Raw genomic sequence first — 18521 nt, 5'->3', positions numbered from 1 at the left:
CATTGACACCGCTACAGATCTTACAGACAACTTGGAAAAAGTGGACAAATTGCTTGAAAGACACAAACTACCGAAGCTAACTCTAAAAGAAACAGACGATTAGATAGATAAGAGTACTCTCTATTAAAAAAATTATATTCGTAGCTAGAAACCTCCCCACAGAGAATACTCTAGGCCCATAGGGCTTCACTGGTGAATTCTGTCAACAATTTAAGTTGAATAATTATCTCAATTTTACCCAAACTTTTCTTAAAAAGCGAAAAGGACTCAGTTAATGAATCAGCAGTATTACCCTGGTACCAAATCCAGACAAATTTTAAGAAAAGAGAACTACACACTGACATTCTTCACGAACATGGAAGCAAAAATGCTAAACAAAATTTAGGAAATCAAATCCAGTGATATAAAAAAAGGAGAATGCATTGTGACTAAGTGAGGTTTGTCCCACGAAGGCAAGATTAATTGATTAGAAAGTCAATGTAATTCATCATATTAACAAACTAAAACAGAAAATCATACGATCATCTCAATAAAGATAGGAAAAACGTCTGACAAAATCGAACACCCGTTCCTCATTAAAAAAAAAAAAAAAACTCTCAGAAAACAATGACTAGAAGGAAACTTTCTTCCCTTGAAAAATACAAACTATCACAACCTCACCATACACCAAAGTTAACTCAAAATGGATCACAGATCTAAACATAAAACCTAAAACTATAAAACTTCTGGAATATAAGGATAAAACATTTGTGACCGTGTGTTAGGCAAAGATCTCTTAGATTTGTCATAATCTATAGCTTTTACATACGCGTGATCTGTGCATGAACAGTGTGAAATTTTGAATTGCATTAAAATTCAAAACTTCTGCTTTCAAAAGACTCTGTTAAGAGAACTGAAAGACAAGCTCTATCATGAGAGAAAATATTTGAAAATCATAGATCTGATAAAGGGCTTTTATTCAGAATATATAAAGAACTCTCAAAACTCAATCATAAGCAGACAAGCAACCTGGTAGAAAAATGGGCAAAAGATCGGAAGAGGCACCTCACCAGAGAAGATCTATGGGTGGCCAAGAACCACATGAAAAGTCGCTCTGCACCATTAGTCATCCGGGAACTGCGCATAAAAGCCACAGTGAGGTACCACTGCAAACCTGGGAAGACCGCCACATTGAAGATGGACCACACCTGTGCGGGGTCTTCCTCAGCTCGTTGCTGGTGAAACCTGGTGGAGTTTCTGGAGGTAAAAGCCACGAAACCGTGGACGTGCCCTAAGCCTGCAGCCCTGGGAGTTTCTCGTGCTCACAGCAGCCCACACTCAGCCTCCAGCAACTTGTCATTTGAACGAAATGTTCCTCCCAGTTTACGGCTCCTGCAGCTCCCGTTGCAAGGAAGTACATTGTACTTACGGCCTTCTGATGGTTTGCCCTTTGACCCCAATCTCTGACGTGTCCGAGAAAAGTCATCGATCTTCAGGTTGTTCAGGATTTTTCTTGTGGTGAGAATGGAAGTGATGCCAAGCTGTTTACATGCCAGAGCTGAAACTGAAGGTCAGGACAACCACTGAGAACAGTTTGGTAATTTCTTAAAGAGTTAAACATACAGCTGCCGTATGATGTGGCCATTCCACTCTTAGGTAGGTATCCAAGAGAAATGAAGGCAAATGTAGGTAGCAGTTTTGTTTATAATAACCTCCAACTGGAAACAACTGAAATGCCCATCAACGCATGAATGGATAAGCAGAATTCTGTTATATCCATATAATGGAATATTACTCAGCCATAAGAACAGAAAAAACTATTGGTCCATGCTACTGTACATCAACTATAATTAAATAATTAAAAAAATAATTTAAAAAATTAAGATAATTAAAAAAAAACTATTGAAACACGCTACAACATAGATGAATCTCGAAAGAACTGCCAAATGAAAGAAGCTACGCAAAGAAGAGGACATAGTTTATGACCAGATACATAAAATTCGAGACATCTATAGGGACAGGAAGCAGATGGATCACTGCCAGGGGATGAGGCACTGTTGGGTGGAAGCAGGAGGGAGGGATGGTACAGGGGCATGAGGGACATTTAGGGGATGATCGTGGTGATGGCTGCACAAGCACGTACACATGCCAAGACTTACTGAATGGCTCACTTTAAACGTGCAATTTATTCCATACCAATTATACCTCGATTAAGCTCTTTAAAAAAAGAGTCTGAACAAAGAAATACTGCCCTACTAGAGATGTTTTTCTTTTCTAAGAGGGAGGGCCATTAGAAACTGCATCTAATCTAGACATTAGAGATTTTCAGCTGTGATTCTTGAAGCCTGAGGCAGAATACGATTTGCAAAGACGGCCACCACCGTGTCTCATGCCCAGGTGCTCTTACACGTGACCTGCCTCTATAATGCTGTCCCCTCCCCTTGAACCTGGTGACCTTGTGACCACCAGTAGAAAGGAGTGGAGGAAACACTGCATGATGTCCGAGGCTAGGTCACAATAGGTCATGCAGCCTCCACCTGGTTCTCTGGAAACTTTCCTTAGGGGAAACTGGCCACCAAATAAGAATTCTGAGCACACAGAGACCCCCATGCTGGAGAGGCCACGCGTGGGCACTCTGAGCGACAGTCCCAGCTGAGGGCGCAGCCAACGGCCACCATCGACCACCAGCCATGTGAATGGAAGACCTGGGATGTCCAGGCCAGGGGAGCTGCCTGCAGCCCAAGCTGACACCTGGCTGCACCCCCACGGTAGACCGCGGGGGTAACTGCCCAGCTGAGCTGCTAAATGCCTGATCTGCAAAATCGTGAACAAAATAAAAGGGCTTTTGTTTGATACCAGTTTGTTCTGGGGTAGTTTGTTACAGGGCAACAGTGGCGAGACTGGACCCTGTCAGGGATCACGGTACAGCAGGCAGGGGGCAGAGGATCTAAAGGGGTGGGGGCTTTGGGACATTTGCTCAGATAAGGACGACTTTGATTGGTTGAGGAAGAGGTCCTCTGATCCAGCCCAAGCCCTTCACCTTGGAGATCAGGTTACAGAGGCAAGGACAGAATAAAACTAAGTTAGGACAGTTTATATGGCTAGTAAGCGGATGCGCTGGTTCTCACAATTGAACCTTACAACTCCGAGTCCAGGGCTCCAACCTCAGCACTTCACCCACCCATTGGGCCATGGGTTAACCCCCAGGTCGGTGCGGTACTCTTTTAACGGACCCACTATCATCTCAATAATATAGACTTTAAAAAAAAATGCAAGTTGTTGATCTTCCAAAAGCAAATCTATTTATTAGAGTAGGGTCATCAGCCCTTGTATTTATGAACTTTCAATGCGGATTTGGGAGAGCTGCTTTTAATCCAGCAGATTATTCCCACATGTGTGTAATGTGTGACTATAACTTTGTTTTTAAAACATTACCTAAGGAAGCACGTCTTTAAGAAAGTTGTAGAAAGAACACAGCGCTCTCGCCCACATATATTTCGTTCCAGTTTCCACCTATGCAGTGCTGGCAGCTCCTTTGAGCATCTGCTGTGTTACCTGTTCCCTTCTTCCCCTGTAACGCCAGGGGCTTCGGCAGGCCAGTAAGCCACAGTCGGGAATGCATTCAGAGACCATTAGTACAGGAAGCAGGGTGAGATCCAAAGAAACCATGAACCAGTGAGTTGGAAAACACTCCATGAAAGGCCTTTTCAGCCTGTTTCTTTCAGGAGGAGTTTGTTTTTGGATTAAAGGAGTTTATTCAGGTATTCACAAATACCCAGGCTCTGCACCAGCTGGAGAGTGGAAACCCGTCCGTCATGATCAATTGCTGTGCAGGGGACTGGCATGTTCCGACTGGGGAATACACGGATGAAAGCGGTGTAATTAGGTGACACGCCTTCAAAGGAGATGAAAGGCCCAAAACATCCTCAAAAACGTAGGCAAAAATATACCCTGAAATCACTACTTTCTTTATTTTGGATGTAGCAGTTCCAATTAAAGGCTGGGTGTCAACGGCATGGAATGCAGCAGTCTTGCACTGGGGTTCTTTCATTCTTTTTCTTTTTTTCTTTCCTTGCTGGGGGAAGAAAAATGATGAAGTGTCATTCCTATATTTCCTCCACTCCATTGGCAAGTGGTGTAAATTCCTCCCTCCTTAAAGGAACCTTAGACTAAGTTGATGCTTTCATGGCCTTCCACTCGGGGAGGAGAGGGGACGAGAGGACCAGGAGCTAATGGCACAAGTGTCTGACAGCCCCCACCCCGTCCATCAAATTTTTCTCTGAGCTTTCTGAATGGCTCATTTGTATTCTCAACTCCTTTGCTTAAAAAACAGGGTCTTTTCTCTGTTTATATTGATAAGAAAACACACAAAGTTCCGTAATCTTCTTGCAAGCTCCTTTTCCTTAGACAATTCTTATTCTCTGGTTTTGTTAAACTCAGGAGACTGGCAGGTCCTGATGATGAGGCAGTTCTGTAGCTGGGGGACCGATCCATCTACTCCCCTCCGCTGTTCATTTTCAGATGAGAAAATGGAGCCCCAGTGAGGCTGGGTGTCTTCCTCCGAGCAGCAGGACTAGAGGCAAAAGAGAAATTTGGGGGATTTCGATCCCCACGTGAGTGCTCTCCCCACTGTTCAAACTATTCCTTTTCCGTTTGCCTGTATTTTTAATCCTTTAATGGTCACACTCTGACTGCGTTTGCAGCACTCATTAACACATATTTAAATAATTATGGGAAAATCCGCGTTTTATGCATCCTTAAGCACTTTGCCCTCTGGGTTTCTGCAGCTGGATCGCGGAGCTTCAGCGATTTGGCACACTGTAGTGGGCGCTCTGACGGCCTCTCCTCCCGTGTGGTCTTCAAGCAGCCGCAGAACACCTGCCTTATTGAGCCGCGGGTCTCCAAGATGCTCGCACAAACACTTGGCTTTTTCTTTTTCTTCTCTCTCTCGCTCCCCCTTCCCTTTCCTGCCTGAATTCGAGGGTGCAGGATGAATGTGCTCTCGAAAGGCCATTTTGACAACACCACTAAATATGGATTCCTCTTGGTTGCCAGGATTTCTCCAGTTTAGATCAGGGCTGCACGGAAAGGGATGGGAGGGTATTCATTGCCAAGGCAGTGGTTATAGCTTGAAGTAGAAAACATATATATATATATATATATATATATCTCCTGAGGTAGAAGACATAAGTATATAGGTATATATAGATAGACAAATATGTCTTCTTTGTCTATGTGTGTGTGTGTGTGTGTGTGTGTATCCAAACGCGGAATCACACTGTCGTGTGCTTTTGTAGTAGAACGTTATATTATGCTCATTTTCCTTGTCAATACGCCTAAAGTTAATGGCATAATATTTCATCATATGGAGGAGCCATCAACTTCAAAACCAAGTGTCTGCTGATGGACAAACAGAAATTTAGTTTGTTTATTTAATTTTGCTATTACTGACAGCATTTGATAGACACCTTCGCATACATACACACCTTTTCAATCTGGTCTGAACACTTACTTGGGACAAATTCCTACAATGTTGTCCTATAAACGTCCGCACATTTTAAATGCTGACACATATTGCTCTTATTGGGGTATAGTTGCTTTACAATGTTGTGTTAGTTCCCACTGTACAGCAAAGTGAATCAGCTATACATATACATACACCCCGTCTTTTTGGATTTCCTTCCCATTTAGGTCACCACAGAGCATTGAGTAGAGTTCCCTGTGCTATACAATAGGTTCTCATTAGTTATCTATTTTATACGTAGTATCAATAGTGTGTATATGTCAATCCCAATCTCCCAGTTCATCCCACCCCCTTCTTTCCCCCTTGATATCCACACGTTTGTTCTCTACGTCTGTGTCTCTATTTCTGTTTTGTATATAAGATCGTCTATACCAATTTTTTCAGATTCTACATATACGTGTTAATAAGCGATACTTTTTTTTCTGACTTACTTTACTCTGTATGACAGTCAAAAAGACACCTGCGACCCAGTGTTCAGTGCAGCACTATTTACCATAGCCAGGACATGGAAGCAGCCTAAATGGCCACCAACAGAGGGGTGGATAAAGATGTGGTTCATATATACAATGGAATACTACTCGGCCATAAAAAGGAACGAAATTGGGTGATTTGTAGAGACGTGGATGGACCTAGAGCCTGACGCATACTGCTCTTAAGAAAGGTGGGCGTGATTGAGAATTCCATCCCCTGTGTTAGACGATGCCCGCTCCCCCCTGCCTTCACCAGCACCGTGTCTGGTCAATAAAAGCAGTCTTTGCCCATGAAATTTTGAAATGTCCCATCGACAGAGGAGGTTAGAATGGAAGGGTGAGGAGGGCCTGGGCTGGGAGGGGGTGGGCAGGGGCGCTTGTGGAGAAACTGGGACTCTTGTGCACGGCTGCAGGGGGATGGTGCAGCCACTGTGGAAAACAGTATGGCAGTTCTTCAGAGAATTAATAAAATTACTATATGACCCGGCAATTCCACTTCTGGGAGTACACTCAAAAGAACTGAAAGCAGGGACTCAGACACTTATACACCCACGTTCATAGCAGCATTATTCACAAGAGTCAAAAGGTGGAAGTAACCCAAGTGTCCATCGACAGATAAATGGATAAACAAGACGAGGTCCATCCACACAATGGAATAGTATTCAGCCTTAAAAAGGAATGAAGCACTGACACCTGCTACAACATGGATGAACCTTGAAGACATTATGCTAAGTGAAAGGAGCCCATCACCAGAAGATAAGTATTGCATGATTCCACTGATACGAGGTACTAGACTAGTTAGACTCATAAAGACAGAAAGTAGAACGGTGGGTGCCGGGGGTTATGGGGAGTTAGTGTTTAACGGGGACAGAGTCTCAATTTGGGAAGATGGACAAGTTCAGAAGACGGATGTGGTGATGGTTGTACAACAAAGTGAACGTACGTAACACCACTGAACTGTACACTTAAAACAGGTTAAATGGTTAAGTTTTATGTTGTGTCTGTTTTACCATAATTAAAGGAACACCCGACAGCAGTAGCACCCACGAGGGGCGCCTCCCTCACTAGTTGGGGGCCCCAGAGCGAGGCGTTTGGGAGCCCCGCCCCCAGAGAACCAGTGATGAAAGGAGGCCCTTAGAGTTGACACAGGGTGGGGGGCTGTGCCCGGTGTACCCAGTGCAGGGGCGGCCCTGTCCCATCCATCCAGGCCCAGGTGCCATCTTTGGGAGCCAAAGGTCACCCAGGGGACACGCTCCCGCAGAGAGGCCACCGCACTGCCAACGTGTCAACACGTCTGCACTCAAAGGCACTGGTGGAGATAAGAATGCAGAAGAGGTGTAACCTAAGTGTCATCTGAAAGCTACCAGGGGCTTAGCTGCACTTCAAAGACGACACAGGGCCGGGCCCAGGGACAGCCAGCGCGCAGACAATGCGGTGGGCCAGTGATTGTGACTTATTGTGTTCCACCGCTGGCGGCGGCTGGCGTGTGAAAAGGTGGCGGGACCTCTCCATGGGGCTTTACGGGGATGGTGACTGATAAATCCCAGGAAGGGTCAAGCGAGCTCTGAGCGGGAAGGGACACCTTGTCCCCAGCAGCAGCTGAAGTCTTGAGCCCCCGATTAACCGATTAACCACAGTGAGAAGAGCCGGGAACACAAGAAGGAGACTCAGGCAGCCCCAGGCGGGAGGTGCGCAGTGTGCCCACGGAATTTGACTCACATTCCAGGAAGATGAATGAAGGCGGAGAATCTAACTCCCCCAAGTCTGGGTTACTTTAGTCCAAATTAAGAAAAAACCCCAAGTGCCTGAAAGTTCCCTGTGCTAGCAAACACAACGCCTTCTCTGCAAATGGCCGAGGAAACAGGATTCCCACCATTTGGTGGTAGTTTCGTTTCAGGAGGAGCTGGTGGGGGGGGAGGGCAGAAAAGAGCGCATTGCATACCTTCCGTTGGCCTCCGGGGTGGGGGTCAGGAAAGGGAGGCCGGTAGGGGCCGGAGGTGAGAGGGAGCTGGTGTAGGAGGGATACACTCCCCTTCCCTGTGGCGGAAGCACAGGGTGGGGAGTGCAGGGGGATGGGAAGTGAGCCCAAACAATCACAAATTATTTGGGTCTTTACTTGAGGACCGCAAGAAGCCCTGGGATGGTTTCAGAAGAGACGGTGGGTTCCACGGCTCAGGGTCACGTCTCAGGCTGAGCAGTGGGGAGTGCGTTGCATTGGGTGGGGCAGGGAGGCAGCTGTTGGGGTGTCCGGGGCGAGCTGATGCTGCGTGGGCCAGGGGAGTGGCCGTGAGGATCCAGAGGTGAAAGGAACTGGGTGAGGCTTAATGGGGTTCTTAATGAGCTTTTCCTAAAGTGCTTTATCACAATTTTTTTTTTAGCCAGCTTCTGCATTCTGTCTTAGAAAAGAGGTGACATAATTTGGATGGCGGGCAGATCTGGGAAAGGAGATGGAGGGAGCGTGCAGAAGCAGAAAAACTAAAGACATGGTTGGAGGCCGTTTCCTCTGCCAGAGCTGTCATGACTGTGGGAATCTCATTGACCACATCACCTCCACTCTAGCGCAGAAAATAGCAGAGAGCCGGCACCCAGTGTCAGGAGGCATCAGAGTCCAGAGCCCTCTTTACTGCTGGCGAGCCGGGGCTGCCTGACCCTGACGTTGCCTGCCGGTTGCAGGCACAGACGTCCGTGGCGCCCGAGCCTGGACGCCCCCGTTGCTCACATGTTAATGCAGAGCTCTGGCCCTTAGCCTGTGCAGTCTGGTGGGTGCCAGGATGACCAACTGGGTGAGCCGCCCGGGATGGCATAAGTCCAGCATGTGCTGCCCAGTCTGCTCCATCGGCAGAGCAAGTAGACACCCCAATATGGAAACGTGGGGATGGAAAGGCGGGGGCCCCCAGAGGGGCCATGACTCACCTTGGTGATTCGGATCAGCAGGGGTGCGCTGGCGGCTGCGCATCTGCGTGGGTCGCAGGCTCCAGGCGGCAGTTTAGGGACACAGCCCGGGATGAGTGGCCGGGGCCTCGGGTGGGGCTCATTGCCCATCTGGTCCCAGTGTCCTCTGGAGTAGGACGAGTGGCTGGCCCTTCCATGGTGAAGGTCAGGGTCAGTTTTAAACCCGCTGAGTCTGCAGTAACAGAGGTATCGGAGGAGACCTGTCCGAGGCCCAGAGGAGCAAAGAGCAGAGCCCAGGAGCGAGACTGTGGCTGGGGATGCCGATTCAGACTCAGCGGGAGGCTGACGGGAAGACAGCTTGGATGCTGGGATCACAGCCTGGCTCCAGAGCCCCACTCCGTCCCCTGCTGCTGTGACGCCTGAGGCCACTGGCTTCCTCCCTCCTGTACCTCAGTTTCCCCATCTGTGAGGGACAGTAACAGCCCCCCCTCCCCGAGTTCTGGGAGGTCAGGGAGCTGCATGTGGAGGATGCACGGCACAGAGTCGGCCTCCAGAGATGTGGGTTCATGGTTTCCGCTCCCTGCTCAGCATTTTGCTCTATATTCTGGAATCAAGAGACGTCAGACTGTAGGATAAATTATGAGACCCATACGGCCCAGGTCAAACTTGCCTAGACTGCTAAAAACACCTCTGATCTAACTCTGCAGAACACTGAGTGGTTTAACCTTTCGGGTTCTTTAAATAAACTCTCTCTGCTCTGAATGCCATTCTAGCTTGGACTGGAACCAACGGAGCAAACAGCCCCTCTGCCATTGCCCCGTGCTCGCTGGATGGGCCTCCTTACCTCCTCGCGGGGCGGCGGGCTCGGGGCCGCCTGCAGTTCACCTGCACGTGCCAGCCGTGAGCGAGGGCCTTGGAGAGACAGCCACAAACGTCCTTGGCTTGATGGAGACATTGCCTTTTGGGTTACTCCACTACCGGAATGTTCTGCTTCCTGCCAAAGACGGTCAAGTCAGGGCACATCTCCCCATTTTAGAGAAAACAACAGTTTTACAGGAAAACTCTGAAGCAGCCTTTCATGAGCACGAACAAAAGCTCCCATCCCTCCGGCGCATCTGGGGACCCAGGAGATGGCATGGAGTGATTTGTGATTAAGATGCTCCCTCTTTTCATGTGCAAGAACCTCCTGGAAAAGTGGACCTGAAACAGCCCAGTTCCAGGGGGGAGGCTCCCTGATGGCAGGTCACTCCCGCAGACGTCAGGATTGAAGACCCCATGAGGTTATGATGCTGACTCCAGGTCAGACTCAGGGAGACCCCATCCAAGCTCTGCGACCTCGGGCATCTTCTTACTTATCTTTTTGTCTGTCTATAATGCTGTTGTGAGCATCACATCAGACCATGCGGTGGATGACGGATAAATCACTACAGTTTACTGAGTGCTTGCCACACACGAGGAACGAATGTAACAGCGTCTCGTGTTATCAGTTTTTTAAAATCCCGAAAATAAAAACCCTGTGAGACGCTTACCATCATCCTCACCTCTCAGATGAAGAGGCTGAAGCGCGGGAATGCTAAGTGATGCGCCTCAGGTCGCCCAGCTGGACAGTTCGGTCTCTTACCAGCCATAGCACGTCCCCTCTCGTGTTACCTTTCCTTCTTCTTATATTACTCTTGCTACTTTCCAACCCCTCCCCCTGCCATCTGACAGCCCAGCTCATTGATGACCTTGTCCTAGTTTCTTTTCCCTCCTGGTTCTTGTTGCATGAATAATATGCATGAACTTGACTCTCGCAGATGAACTTGAATTGTCTTTCAGGACTGGGGCTCAAGCATATCCCTTAGGAAATCTCCCCGGGTCCCTGCAGTCAAGGTCATGGCTCCCTGCTCTGTGCTTATCTCAGTGCCCGGTGTCTGTTCTTCCCATTGCGTCTGAGAAACGGTCACTCATTCTTCCTTCCCACTGAGGCTGCAGTCTGTTTCTCCACCCTTGAACCTGGGCTTGGCCGTGGGACATGCTTTGGCCAGGGGGACTTTAGCAGATACGACGGGGGGTGCTCGTGCCCGGGGCTCCACCCCTGGCTGCTCTTGGGACGCTGGGAACTCATGTGAACAAGCCTGGGCCAGCCTGCTGGAGAGTAAGGGCCACAGGAGGACCAAGATATGTGAATGAACACTTCCTACCGCATCTAGCGCCCAGCTGACCACAAAGCAGGAGAGAGCCAGCAGATAGCAGCCAGCCCATTCCAGGCCAGAGGAACCAACCATCCTCCTTACAGAACTGTGAACTAAGTAAGTCTTGGAGTGGATTCTTACGCAGCACTAGCCAGCTGATACACTCATGTATCTCCACTGCCTAGATCAGGGCAGGGACTGACACAGGTGCTCAAGGAATGAATGAATTATGGCTCAATTCATAGTTGGAAGAATGGATGGGGAGGACACCAGAGTGTGACTTGGAGGAAACTTTACCTAAATCAGTCCTGGGAATGCTCCCGTTTCCTCTATTTCCCATCTTCAGCTGCTGTAATGAACTCCACTAACACGTGTCAGCCTGAGTCACCAGGTCAGCACTCAGCAGTAACTTCCCGTCCACTGTGTCACACAGACTGATCTGCAGTCAGCGCTAGAGCTTACTCAGCTGCAGGAACAAATACCCCCAGAGTCTCTTTGGTTTACAACAGCAAAGATTCATACTTGCCCACGCTGCAAGTCCACACACGGTTGGCAGGGGCTTTGCACCTCGTGTTCACCACTAAGGGGACAGCCTTCGTCCGCAGCACCGCCTTTGGGGGGCAGATGGAAAAGAGAAGACAGTGAACTCAGTGCTTTCCAGAGTGTCCTGCTCACTCCCCTGCCCAGCATGTAGCACAATGCCCAACAGGTAGCAGGTGCTCAGTAAAACTCAGTTGAATGACTGAATGATGTGGTAGGTCAGTCGTGGGGCATATGACTTCCTAGCACCTATGATTCTTTCATCAGAGGATTAATTCTGAAATAAATGTAGACTTACAGAAAAGTTTCAAAAATCACAAGGAAAGTTTCCATTTACCCTCACCAAGCATCCTGTAACATTAACTTCTGACATAACGACGATAAATTCAGCAAAACCAAGGAGTTAATATTGGTAGGGTACTAACGAAACTACAGACTTTATTGGGATTTCATCTTCCTTTCCCACTAATGTCCTTTATCTTCCCAAGATCCAGCCCAGGATCCCGTGTTGCATGTAGTTGTCACGGGTCCTTGGTCTCCTCCAGTTGGGGACAGTTCCCCAGTCTTTCCTTGTATCTTAGGACCTCAGCGTTTCTGAAGAGCGCGGGTCATGTATTGGGTTGGCCAAAAAGTTGGTTCGAGTTTTTCCATAACAGCTTATGGAAACCACGAACGAACTTTTTGGCCACCCCAATACTCCGTCGACTACTCTTCTGTTTGGATTCTTCTGAAGTTTGCTCACGATTGGCTTGATGTACTGCATTCCTGGCAAGCGTACCCCAGAAGTGATGTTCAGTCCTTTGCAGAGGATCGAATTGAGGGGTACGTGATGCCCACATGTCTTATTACTGGGCATCACGCATCTTAAAGACACCATGTGTCTTATTATGAGGAGCTATTACTTAGTCCCTCATGTGCGGCATTATTTATATAAGTGATGGTGACTGGGTCTCCTGGTTACGGTGGTGTCTGCCAGGTTTCTCTAAAGACGCTATTTTCCTGGTCACATTCTAATTCAATGGCCAGCATGCTTGTCCAGCTCTGCCCCTGGATGGACGCCACTGGAGGACAGGTCCATCTGTGTCCTCATTGTATCCCCAGCACCTACGACCATATCTCGTAGTTTTTTTGCGCTCAGCAACATCTTATTAAATAAATGAATGTCCTGAAAGATATAACCAATTTTCAGGGAGCTGATATTCAGGGAGTAGCGGGTTTTCAGACTAATTATCCTGAACAGAAAGGGCAAACGATTCCATCCATGCCTCTTGCATTTCTCATGTATTTTATTTAATCTCATAGTTTACCTTCTCTATCCTCTGATTCTTACCCCACAGCTGAATGAGAGACTTCATTTAGGGGACCCATGATTTCGGTCCTATGAAATTTTGGAAGACTAGGTACAAAGCAAACAACCTTTACATAAGCAGTAGAAAATTGATATTTCTTACTGACCCATTTTCATGAAGCCCACCTTCCCCTAGCAGCCATCCTGATTTCCGAGTCTTTGTGAAGGCTCCAACTGCCAACGTCACAGCCACCTCCAAAGGGAGGTTCAGTGTGATGTCTCAGCTACAAGTGACCGGGAATCTGACTAACAGTCGTATAAACAAGCTAGGTAATTATCTCTGTCTAGAGAAGCACACAGGGAGTTCCAGGTTTGTTCAGTGGCTTCATGATGTTATCAAGCCCCAGGCGTGTCTCTCCTCAGCCTGTTGGCATTTCGTCCTCAGGCTACAGGAAGGCAGCCCCAGACGTAGGTATCACATCCTGTCTCGTGACAGTGTCCAAAGCAGATGCGGGGAAGGGGGTTTCTTTTTGCATTTCCCTTATGTCTTCTTGGTGGGAACTGGGTCATAAGACCCTCCCTAATTATAGGAGAGCCTGGAAAAGAGAGCACCTAGGATCATAGCCTCCACCGTGGGAGGTGGACCTGCCAGCACACAAGGGGGTAGGTCTGACTTTGCCTAGACAACTCGTACCATCTGCTATGGGGAGCTTCTAGGTGGGGTTTCTGAGTGGGAACCTGGCTGGACCCCAGGGCCATCCAAGGAAGTGGAAAGGTAGAGGTAGTCTGGGGCAGACTTTCTGCATTTCTGAAAGTGTTTTATCAGGTCAAGACCAGAACTGGAATCCAAGTCTCCCATTTGCTATCTTCTTGGTCACAAACCCCATAAAACTTACAATACATAATCACAGTGAAGCCTGCATGAAGAGCAACTGAGGAAAAACCCCATCCATGCAACTTTCCATCCATCCATCCATCCTTCCATTCATCCATCCTCCATCCACCCATCCTTTCATCCTCCCACCCTCCATTTGCCCATCCATCATTTTATCCTTCCTTCCTTCCATTCTTTTGTCACTTCTTCTCTCCCTCCCTCTTTTCCTCCCTCCTTCCACCCATACTTTCAATGTTTGGGGGAGCCATTTGACCCAGTTATGACCAATGAGGCAGAAGAGGTCTGCTTCTGGGGAATATTTTCACCCCCTTATGTAAGGCAGGGACATTCAAGAGAGGCCTCTTTCTTCTTGGGACGCTATCAGGAGAGAATAAGATGCTCGGAGCTGCCACAGCCATGTTGCAACCATGAGGCAAGGCGTGTGAGGACGAAGCACTCTGAGCCTCACACTGAGGGTGCACAGTGAGGAGGGAACAGTGCCTGCTCTTCCGGGCTCACAGTCCAGTGCGAGACACAGAGAGAGATGGGCAGTTACAATTCCACGTGAACTAACAGTGTCGGGGGATGTGCTGGGAGATACAACTGGGTGCTGAGGTAGAGGCTCAGTGAGGAACAGAAGGGAGCTAGAGAAGAGAATCCTGGGCAGAGGGCACAGCCTGAACAGAAGAGCACGGAGCTACGATGCATTCAGAATGGAAGGGCTGAGAAAGAAGGTGGAGGTAAGCAGGCTGGACGAGAAAGACAGTGGGACCCCCGCCCCGGCTCACTCTCCCCTGACAGCCCTGGGCTCCCGAGGTTGTACCGCCAGCTCTGTCTCCTTTCTGTCAGGTTCCTCAGCTAAGCTGATGCCCACCCAGCCCATTCTGGGGGCACACTCAGCGGCGAGTTTGGGCCTTGCTTCTCTCCATGATGTTGAGAAAATTCTGGCCTTTGATATCTGCTCTGGACTCCTGTTTCCTGCTCTCTGCGGTCTCGGTCTCGGGGTGGACAGAGGATGACAAGCCCCTCCCTGGCCACCCCTCCTTGCCCCTCCCCCTTGATAAGTTCAGTATCAAAGGTCCGCAGAGGCAAGCGGCAGAACTCAGGCCTGCGCTGCCACCGACAGGTTCATCGTGCACAGAAGCCGCTGACGGTCTGGCCCTGGGCCGTCACCTCGGAAAGCCGGAAAGCCGGACTCGCCCTGAGCCATTGGCAGGCACGGCTCCTGGGAGAAAACCTCCCCGGGACGTACTATTGAGAGCTGGGGGGAAAATCCCGAAACATAACAAAAGAGTAACAGAAATGAAAATGGCCAGGGACACGGACCCACCATAGATTTTCCTGGGCAAGGTGGGCTGGGGAGCTGCGAGGATGCGCTTTCCGAGAAACCGAGGCCAAAGGAACAAAGGACCTGCCACAGCTTGGCAGGAGCCCCTTCCCCTGTGACATTAACTGCTTCCTGTTCCCTTCCAACAGGGCAGGAAGATGGAAGTGAAGGAAATGGAAAATGCAAACTACACACCAATTTAGCATTTTGCTGCTTGGAGCTCAATTTTTGCTAACTTTGGAAATGCCAGAAGAGAGAGGTGTTTTGTCAAGACATTAAAAAAATTATTTTTTAAGGGAAACAAGACAGGCTATTCATGACCAGCAGGGAAGCACACCTCCCGGGGTGCTCGGCACTCCCACTGCACCCGGTCATTTGATTTAATGAGACGATGAGGCTGCTGTGAGCATCCTCTCTCAGCCCCAACGCTGTGCCACGAGGGCGGCGAGGGCGTTAACTCAGGCACAGCCAGGCTTTGAAGCTTTATTTTGTTTTCCCCTCTGCCCCCTCCCACCCCCTGCCAATTAACACCAGGGAGAAATCACATCCAGGAGCAGTCTCAAGCTGGCCCTGCCAGTAGAGCCACCTTGTCCCCAAGGGCAAGAGGGCGCTTCAGGGCCAGAAGGTGCCCGGCGAGTCTCCAAGCGGAGCGCCTGGCATCAGAGCTGGGATGCAGGGGCGGTGTGCCTGGGCCGCTGGCGTGAGCGGCTGATCACGGGATGACGTCCCTCTGAGCACCTTTGTAGCTCCGGCACTGGGATGCCCTCCCTCCAGAGCCCTGCGTGGCTGCCTTCTCATGCTGCTCGGGTCCGGGCCCAGGTGCCACCTCCCTCAGGAGGCCTTCCCTGACCCTCCCACATCTAAAAATAGAGCCGCCTCCAAGTGGATCACCCTCCGTCTCCTTACCCAGATTTGTCTTGGTTATTTTTCTCTGTGGCACTTGCCACTACTGAAAACACGTTATTTATCTCTTGTTTTCTTTACTTTGCTTGTTTGCTTGTTTTTCTGCCTCTTGCATTAGACTGTCACCTATAAGAGGGCAGGGAGTGGCGGTATCCACTTTTGTATCCCCGGGGGGATACCAGACACAGAGCAGGAGCTTAATAAACATCCCTGAGTGTGTGAGTGTGTGTGTGTGTGTGTGTGTGTGTGTGAGCGTGTGATCTCCTAACACGGAGCCTGGCGTGCAGCACACACAGGTGCAATCAGTATCATTCATTCATTTATTCACTATCTAGGCATTTGTTCACTTCACACTCATGACAGCTCTTTAAAGAAAGTATGGACACCAAGGGGGAAGGGGCGGTGGTGGAAGGAATTGGGCGATTGGGATCGATGCATATATACTATCGATACTATGTATAAAATAGATAACTAATGAGAACAGACTGTATAGCACAGGGAACTCTAGTCAATATTCTGTGGTGACCTAAATGGGAAGGAAATCCAAAAAAGAGGGAGTATACGTATATGTAGAGCTGATTCACTTTGCCATACAGTAGAAACTAATACAACGTTGTAAAGCAACTATACTCCAATAAAAATTTGAAAAAACATTCTTATTTCTGTTAAAAAAAGAAGAGAGAAAGTAGCATAAACCCCCTTTTGCAGTTGAGAAAACTGAAGCTCAGAGAGGTTATGTGAATTGTCAGTGCCGCACAGCCGCGGAGTCGGGTTTGGGGCCCAGGGCTTCCTGACGCCAGCATCCCAGCCACCCTTCTGAGCACCACCTCCCCACCCAACTGCTCGTGCTGGGGTAAGTGGACACTGTCCATCCCGGGGGCTGCCGAGTCTGGCAGGCCCGGAAGTCCCACGAGGGGCTGTTACCTGGGCTCATGCTGTGTTGCCCGGCAGGGTTTCCATTGCGGAGACGGGTCTCAGGGATGGGTGGGATGGCTGGCAGTTGGCCTCTCGCTGTGATAATGACCGCCCTTCATTCAGCCCGTTTGCTGACGGCCTGCAGTGGGTGGTTGTGTTGCACGGCCCTGGTGTCCGTTGGTGAGGGAACGCTGGACAGGACCTGCTATAGAGCATATGTAGGTCAGATTTTATCCTTGTAGCCACACACCTGCCCACGTCTCACACATACACACACACTCACACATACACACACGCCAGGTCATTAAGGCAGGGGAACCTTGCTGCATCCACTGAGGTCATTAGCTCGTGGCTGTTGGTCATTAGCTCGTGGCAGCTGGACCTACAGCCACGGACCTGAAGAAAGACTCCAGGGCTGAGGACACTGGCACCTTCTAGCCCCAAGGAAGCTGGGCTGAGGTCCTGGTCACAATCTCCTTGATTTGGGGCACGAATGACTTTCCAGTGGACAGCGACGGGTCCTGAAGCCGTGAGGACCCACGCTTGTGTTCCGTGTCTGGTGGGATAATTCGGTGCTGGTTAAAGTGGTGCCGACAGAGTGGTCGCTGAGCAGGGACTGAACGTGCCAGCGCCTGGGGCCCAGACCAGGGAGTGGGGAACCCAGAGGGCTAGAGCCGATGTATCCCGTGGTTGCTCCAGGTTTCACAGTTCGAGGAACTGCCAGGCTCTCTTCCAAAGTGATGGCCCCATTTCACATTCCCAGGTGGTTCTCTTTGGTAATGATTTTTTTCCTCTTCTGCTTACTTGTATCTTATAAATTGTTGGCAGTGCTTATCTGCCTCTTACAGGTTTTTTTTTTTTTTTTCCTGAAAATAACGTTACCTAACAATAGAAGGTGGCATGGAAGACGGGTCATATCTGGCCATACCGTCTGGGATGCTCTTGGACTCCAGCAGTGGCCACATACTCTGAGGCGATCGGGACATCTCACGGGGGCAGGGGGATATTGTAAAGAACACAGGTTCTATGGAGAAACAGGGGGGTTCTTGAAGGGCTCGCAGGTGTTTGTGTAGATCACAAGACCTCAACTCCAGCAGAGGTTTTATATTCCAGCTAGCATCACTGCTGTGGAAGTGAGGTGCCCCCCCACTTAAAAGTGAGAAGGGGCTCCTGTCCCCCTTTCCTTTCTACACCTGGAGTCCTACCTCCTGACCCTGGGAGCCTGGAACGGAGGCTGCTCTGGGCCACATGAGAAGTTGCCACTAACCACATCAACATCTTTAAAATTAATAACATGAATTCCATAGCGAAGGGGCCTGGGCCAGAGATGGAAGGCTGCTGGCTGCTCCTGGGCCCCATGCGGCAGGTGGGGGGACAGGAAACCTGAGGACAGGTGGGACCTCCAGGTGGGCACTGTCCTGTCGGAACGTAAGACCTTAAGGACTTGGCTGTTACTGGGATCAGATCCATCCAGGCTGATTGGGGACGGGTTCCCCGAGGTGTAGAGCTCTCATTTCAACACACATTGTCATATATTTATGACTTAGATCGAAAATAGGCTCTTTCTACTCCCCACAAATGCACCTTTCCCCTGTGTATTTGGTTTAAAAGGATCCGATCTTTTTATTCGAGGGC

The 18521-nt window shown here is 49.3% G+C and overlaps 1 long non-coding RNA gene across 1 annotated transcript; it reads right to left on the bottom strand.

Annotated features, from left to right (window-relative positions):
• Nucleotides 1-8886: 8886 nt before the first annotated feature.
• Nucleotides 8887-16956, bottom strand: LOC114887729. The gene is made up of 4 exons (XR_003791570.1): nucleotides 16896-16956; nucleotides 11562-11650; nucleotides 9710-9859; nucleotides 8887-9097 (listed from the first exon to the last, which is right to left on the bottom strand). It is a non-coding gene; the product is annotated as an uncharacterized LOC114887729 (long non-coding RNA).
• Nucleotides 16957-18521: the final 1565 nt, after the last annotated feature.

The sequence above is a fragment of the Monodon monoceros genome, unplaced genomic scaffold (genome assembly GCF_005190385.1).
Source record: "Monodon monoceros isolate NGI ecotype Baffin Bay Population unplaced genomic scaffold, NGI_Narwhal_1 Super_Scaffold_10, whole genome shotgun sequence".
Lineage (NCBI taxonomy): Eukaryota > Metazoa > Chordata > Mammalia > Artiodactyla > Monodontidae > Monodon > Monodon monoceros.
This window is presented reverse-complemented; position numbering and strand designations above follow the sequence as displayed.